Below are 7,848 nucleotides of genomic sequence, written 5' to 3'. Positions count from 1 at the left end.
TCATCGTTGACTTTAAATTTTAGCTCACCTTTTTCCATGTCTGCCATAGTTCTACCTATGGCCATAAACGGTTTTTCCAAGATAATGGGCATCTTAGCATCAACCTCATAGTCCAGGATGGCAAAGTCAGCCAAAAAAATAAAGTTATCCACCCTTACGATCACATCAGAAGATATTCCCATAGGCTTCTTCACTGTGCGTTCAGCCATCAACAGTCGCATTGAAGTCGGTTTCGGAGGGTTCAAGCACAATTGCTTAAATATGTCCAGAGGCATCAAATTAATATTGGCCACTAAGTCACACAAGGCTCGGGCAAATCGGGATGAACCAATAATGCATGGTATAGTGAATGCCCCGGGATCACTATTTTTCTGCGCCAAAGACCTAGTTGTGATTGCACTGTAGTGATGCACACCATCAACATCCTCAAGTGTCACTTCTTTCTTCCTTGTGACCAACTGTTTCATGAAACTGCCCTATCTAGGCATCTACTCCAACTCTTCGAGAAAAGGTATGTTCAAGCTCAATTTTTTCAGCATATTAATGAACCGCTTAAACTTACTTTCCTCTTTATTTTGCATCAATCGCTGAGGAAAATGTGGGGGTGGTCTCTAAATATGTCTAACTTCTAGCTTAATAACCAAACCTTACCTTTATATTTAGCAACTTTACCTTTATCACATGTTTCCTTCTCAAAATCAGCAACAAGTGTCTCATCATCAATATCTTCTATAGCAGGTAGTGGGTGATCCATAGTAGTGATACCACTTCTCATGCTAATAGCAAATATATGACCATCGTTCTTCAAATTTTGCATTATGTTGCTCGGAAGGGTACCTGGCTACCTCTGGTTCAAAGTTGCTGAAATCTGCCCAAACTGGTGTTCCAACTGCTTGATAGCAGTGGCATATGGCCCGACCTTCTGGATCAACCCTGAAATGTCAACCTTAATCTCTTTAAGGTTGCTTTCTTGATTTTCCTGACCCTTCATCAGCTTAGCCAGCATCTCTTCCATTCTAGATTCTGCATCATGTCTTTCAGGAAGAATATACCTATCTCTTTCTCTATAATTATCCTTTTTTCTCCAGTAACTATATCGCTCTCTACTACGGTCTTGGTATCTATCATAGTAGTTTCGACCTTGGTTCCCTTGTCTTTGGGCTCGAAAACCTGCCATCTGACGATCCAAAGAATTTGCTTCCTCTTTTAATTTGGACTCGTACGCTTTGGAAACTGACCCCTGTGTTGCTACCATATTCACTTTATCAGAATTAGCCACTGGAAACTGCTTTGGTAGAACCCCTAAATTAGTCCTTAGTAAAGTAATTTCTTACGCTCCTGAATCATCAACTACTCTCTGGTCGTAGGAGGCACCAATAGCATATGTGTCAGCTCTCCTCTCAGCCTCCCGAGTTTGCCACCTTTTGTTAGTGAGCGATAGCTGATCTAACATCTTTGAAGTTGCCTCTCAGTGTAGTCTTATAAAAGATCCTCCAAATACGGTATCTGTCATTGCTCTGGAGCTGACGATCAGGGCTCTGTTGAATATCTCCAGTAAGCTTGTCCCTAATAATTAATGATTTGGAACCATGCTTAGCTTCGTCTTAAACCTAAACCAAGTCTCGTACATAGATACTCACTACAACTGCCTGAAATTATATATCTCGTCCTTAAGCTGCAATATCTTTGACAAAGAAAAGAACATGTCTAAGAATTACTTGCGTAACTTATTTTATGAAGTGATAGAGCCTCTTGGCAATTTCCCCAACTATAAAGATATTTCTCCTGTAAGTAAGACGGGGAATAGCCTCAGTCTAAGTACTTCCTGACTCACTCCTAAATTTGTATACGAATTGCAGATTCTGATGAAATTAGCAAGGTGCAAGTTTGTATTATCTATAGGCAGACCTGCAAACACACCCTTCAGATTTAGAAGTTAGATCATTGGACTTGTAATGTCAAATTTGATGCCTGGGGGGAAAATAAGAGGTATTATGGCTCCAGTCTCTGTTGACTCAACATATCCCAAGCCTTCTTTGTCGTCTATATATAGATGCACATACTTATATGCTGGGATTACTTGAACACGGGCACCTCTAGCTCTGTTCTGGTTCCTATCGAGTACTGCTCATGGTTTGCTGTTTGTCTCTGCTCAACTAGCTCTGCTTGCCGAGCTACCCACTAAGATTCTTCCGTTTCCATTCTCTTGGCTTTAGCTTGATCAAATAGCTCACAAGTCTGACGATCAACAATATTCTGCACTCTTTTGGGAGGAGGTACAACATCACAAACCCCTTCAGCAAATTCATCTCTTTTCGAATCTGACATCCTACTAGGTGTCTATAGGATCCTCTCGAGATTCGAATTTAGTGATAGTAAGGGATTGCCTCCACTCCATCTCCTAGGCATACACTGACGTATGCCTAACTAAAAAAAAAAAAAAAAAAAAGAAAAACCCAAAAACTGCAACAACTTTAAATCACAAATCAATATTGTATTACCCGACAATGGCACCAAAATCTTGATGACGTCTAAGAAACGTCTCTTTTTAGATGATGGTATGGCACTATCAAAATATAGTAACCCAACCAAGGTTGGGATCAAATTCCAAAGGAACACGTGGAGTTATGGATCTCAGCAGTTGAAGTCAATGGGGAAAACAAGAAAAGTAAATGGGGAGGGGGATTGTTTTTAGTAATCTCGAACAAGTAACTGTATTAACTTTGGTTGAAATCAGTTATAGGTGAACACTAGGATTGTGTTCCCCCTAGCTTCTCAACTCTGTAGTCTTATGTTCTTTGTTGAACCAACCAGATACTTTGACCGCAGGATCAATAAGTTATGTAACTTCTACAATCTTTTGGACGAGCAGAAATATTTCACCCTTTACCTTTTGAGTCTGAGGATGTCACCTTACTAACCCTTATCTTGATCCTAGTTAACTGTTGCCTTTTAAGTCTATAGTTATTAGATGAAAGTTAACCATCTTACGTAGATAAAACCTAGAAGCGCAGATCGACATCTAAACTCCAAATTAGTATTGTCTTTATGTTTTCCTAATCACTAATCCTCTTTTGGAGTAAGTAACAATATCTAGGCGGGATCCTAACGTGTGCGCCCATTAAAAAAATAATTATAACAAATATAAAGCAATGCATTCCATGAGTATCGATTCAGAACAATGAAAGAACTTCCCCTACTTTGTCAATCGTTAGGGTTTCCACAACCTTAGCTATGGTTTAGCTGCTCATACTTGTGAATATATCAATAACATTCATAAATGAAAGCACAGATGAAATCACAATGATAAGATAAATAAAAACCCACAACCGTAACTAGATTAATCAACTTAAGTCAATACAAAGAAATCCCAAGATCAAAATCAGATCTTGAAATCAAAATATGTTTGTGAATATCAAAAGTGCATAACTCGTACTACAAAACACAAGGGTATTTATAGTACATGAGGAAACCCTAAAACCAAAGCCTGAATGAAATAGGAGAAAACTGGATCGGTGGCCACATGTGGTCCATACCTACGGTCTGGTCACTGGGCGCAGGTACAGACCACAGGTGCCAGATGAAAAAAATCTGCAAGTCATCTCTCGGGATAATGGACTTCTGGCATTTGTTTTGTCTACCTACGGTCTGTAGGTCTACATTCGGTCCGTAGGTTGACTTAGTAAGTGTTATAAGTCAGTTTTTCTGCTCTTCTTCGATTCGCGAACATGTTTTGATCACGATTAAGCCAAAAAATGTCTCAAACATCCATAATTGCACCAAAAAGTAGCCAAAACACCTTTTTCCTCCTTTTCACGAACTTAGCATCCGAAATATGGTTTCGTACAAAACATACCCAAAAGACATCATATCTAACAAAATAGCCTCAGGTTTCTGCATATTTTCCTCGTTTTAAGCATCGAAAGTACTATATTTTTATAGCATATCGCATATCCAGTTTTCATTCAATCTTTCTGTTCTGATAGGTCGTATTGTCACCCAACGACTCGTTGTCCAAGTAGAAGACTGATATTTGGTGCCTTTATCTTCCTTGTCCCATTCTACTCACCTTCGACCCTGTTTTCCTACAAAACTGAATAAAACACATCATCTCTATATAAAAATACCTAAGTACTTGCATAGTTTCCTGGTTTTAAGCATTGAAAGTGCCATAAAACCATGGCACATCAATTATACTAGTTACCAACATTTCCTATACAATTAGCTCAATCTTATTTTTTGGTAGGGTAATGATATAGATAAATATTAGGTGAATTAGATTCCTTTTTAAGTCGGATAGCATAATCGTGACTCCTATAAGGTGGAAACCCTTTTAGTTCCTCAAATAAAGTCCCAAATTCTTCCAGTAACTATTGTACATCAAAATTCTCTCATTCTTTCCTTGATATTAACTCATTCAAATCAACATAATACCCTTTCCCATCCTTTTGCAAGGCTTTAAACAGAATTTTGAGTGAAGCCATTCATTTGGACAACGAAGGATCTCCCCAAACAACATGTGTTTGCCCTTCTATTTCAATTTTCAGTGTCAATATTTTGAAATTAGCTTGAATATCCCCCAAAGTCTCCAGTCACTCTAATCCTAACACTACATTGGAACTACCCAAATTAAAAAGGAAATAATCTTGTGGTATGCGAAATTTATCAATCCATAACTCCACTTCTTTGCAGCTTCCCCTACTCTTTACTTGTTGTCCATTCCAAACTTCCACCACAAATGGGTTAGTTTCAGTTTGCTTTAACCCTATTGCTTCAACCATTACATGAGATAAATTTATTGATGCTCTATTGTAAATCAACACAGTAATATTCTTTTCTAGTATTGTTCCCCATACTTTTAAGGATTTTCTTGTGGAAAATCCTGAAATAGAATACAAAGACAATTCCATTAACTTTTGTGGTTCTGGTTGTCCTTGAATATCTAGTTGCTCAATCCTTGCGTTTGTTATTTCCTCTAGATACACCGTTGTGCCTCCATCTTTATTGTCCTCTGCTGTTACAACTAGCAGATTTAATTATTTGGGTTGGATGTATGGGCTTACTAGAGGGGAAAGAGTTAGTAATGGTATTATTCGAGAGAGGGTGGGAGTGGCTTCGGTGGAGGATAAGATGCGAGAAGGAAGGCTGAGATGGTTTAGGCATGTAATGAGGAGGAGGTAGGCCAAAGAAATACTGGATGGAGGTGATTAGACATGACATGGAGCAGCTTCAGCTTACTGAGGACATGACCCTAGATAGGAAGGTGTGAAGGGCGCGGATAAGGGTAGAAGGCTAGTGTGAGTGTGTGGGTTGTAGCAAGCAGTCAGGAGGGATCTTGTGTAGCCGGGTTAGTAATCTTAGGGTTGTGCGGTGTCTTTGGTATGTGAGTGTATGTTACTACTAGGTGGGTGTCCTATTTCTTATTTCTTAGTTCCTATTTTCTTATTTCGTGTTGCCCTTATTTATCGTATTTCGTATTTCTCTTATTTCTATTTTATTATTTCTTATTCCTTATTTCTGTTATGTCATCCATCCCCTTGTTTACTATTCTTTATCTTGAGCCGGGGTTCTATCGAAAATAACCTCTCTACTTCTTCAGAGGTAGCGGTATGGACTGCGTACATCTTACCATCCTCAGACCCCACTTTATGGGAATACACTGAATTTGTTGTTGTTGTTGCTGTTGAATTGCATTAGTGATTAGGGCTATATTTTTCATTGCATTAAAAATAAAGTCCTTTTCTTAGTTTATCCTAATACAGCCTTTTGTATGCTCCTCTACGCCTTGCAGAAGTTTCAGGTCTTGGTTGCATAATTTCTTCTCGCCTTTGCTCTTGAGAATGTAATGAACCTGCTAGAATAGTTGTACTATAGAATGAAAGGGTGTTGTGGCTACACGCCCATGGAGACTTGTAGCACTTTCTTTTTTACTATTATCAAGCACCTGGATATGTGTTGCAGCCCTAGGAAGTATCATATGTATATGTCTTAGCATGTAGGCTTGATTGAGAGCCCAATTCTTTTTTTTTTCAATGCACTAGCTTTGGTCCATAATATGGCTTAGAGTTCCCAGTTTTCTAAGGCGTAATTCTACTTTGATCTCCTCTTTCAGACCATTTATAAAAATTTCCATCAAAACTTCATCATCGGCATCTTTTAAGGGTGCTGAAAGTAATTCAAAATCCTCTTTATATTCAGCCACGTTTCCAATGTGTTGCAATCTATCAAGACCTCATATAAGTTCCCTAATGTGATGGAGTAAGCTGTTAGAGTATGACTACTCGAAATACATCCCATGTTACAATTAATATTCTTGTCTCTCATTATTGGAACCAATTTAAGGTTCTACCTTCAAGGCAAACCGCAACAGCCTCCAATTTATCCCTATCATCAATTTCATTAAAATGAAAATAACGTTCTATTCTGTTAAGCCACCCATTTGGATTATCACCGAGAATAAAGGTCATTCCAGTCTTCTAAGGCACGTTTCATCATGAAATTATATTTGAACTTCGTGAAATCCATCACCTCTATGATTGTTGTTGTTCTTTATTATCACAACTACATCTTTAATTGGATCTTCCTGAACCAGTGATTTTCCTTTCATATGTTGAAGAATTTCAACATGATGCTTCATCTTTTTTTTTTGCATCCAGTCTCATAACGGCCTAGATAATCACGTACAAAACTAATCTCCTATTGTACTTCATCCATTGTCTTCTCTAACCCATGAAATCTCTCCTCCATTCTGGTTGAAAGCTCTGATACCAAACTGTTAGAAACCAGAAGCTTTCCTAATATTAATCAGTAAACGGCACAACACAAAAATAAGAATAACACTTAACTATTCTTTACTGCCACCAACAAGTAAAATAAGTTTTACAGATAGAGATAGAACATTAATACTTCTGACAACCAAGGTATTTTGAGGAAACTTAACCTTCAAATCTGTCAGAGAAACCTACCTAAAAAACTGATTCTCTTCCCTCTTTCTCCTACAATATAACTTCTTAAAAGTGCTAGGTAACTACTAAAATACAAACACATATTAACTAAATAAATCAGTAATATTTAGGCCTTAACTACTAAAATATAGATACATATTAACTAAATACAACAATAATATTTAAGCCTTATTTTTACCCTTCTTCCTGCGATTGTAGCCCTTAGTAATAGCAAGTCTAACATACCCTCAACTCTAGTTCTGCCTTATAAAAATGAGTATGAAAAGAAAATATAGTAGTGAAGAAGTCATGCTGAAAATAATGGAGAAAAGAACAGTGGCAACAACAAATAATATGATAATTGAATCAAAGAAATAACAAGTAATAAGAATATTGAAGAATTAGATAGTAGGAGAGAAAATAATAATAATAATGAAAAGAAAAGGTAGACAATGCTCGACTATCCACTATCCTTCTACCCTAATTCTTGATCTCCGTAGCCTTCCTAGGGTCATGTCCTCGGTAAGCTACACATGTTTCATTTCTTGTCTAATCACTTCTCCCTGATACTTCTTCCGACCTACATGGACCTCTCCTTAGACCCACCATAACCAACCTCTCATACCTCCTGGTTGGGTCATCTGTGCATCTTCACATCCAATGTTTGTAGTGGTATAAAATATTACCTCTCCTTAGGCCCACCATAACCAACCTCCCATACCTCATGGGTGGGTCATCTGTGCATCTTGAGATCCAATGTTTGTAGTGGTATAAAATGTTGGGTTGTCATAGATCAGAACGAGTTTTTTTAACCATCTTTTGACATTTAAGCTAGATGTTAAGACTTCATTAGCTCCCAGCATAGTTAAACAAGGAAGCTTCTTGTTCAGTTGTACAAATGACA

General features: G+C 37.8%; 1 pseudogene; it reads left to right on the top strand.

Annotated features, from left to right (window-relative positions):
- The first annotated feature begins 1,703 nt into the window (after positions 1-1,703).
- LOC124896222 overlaps positions 1,704-7,848 on the top strand; it is an 11,338-nt pseudogene continuing 5,193 nt past the window's right edge.

This window comes from Capsicum annuum, chromosome 2, assembly GCF_002878395.1.
Source record: "Capsicum annuum cultivar UCD-10X-F1 chromosome 2, UCD10Xv1.1, whole genome shotgun sequence".
In the NCBI taxonomy this organism is placed as follows: domain Eukaryota; kingdom Viridiplantae; phylum Streptophyta; class Magnoliopsida; order Solanales; family Solanaceae; genus Capsicum; species Capsicum annuum.
Note: the sequence above shows the minus strand (reverse complement) of the source record. Positions and strands in the feature narration are given on the sequence as shown.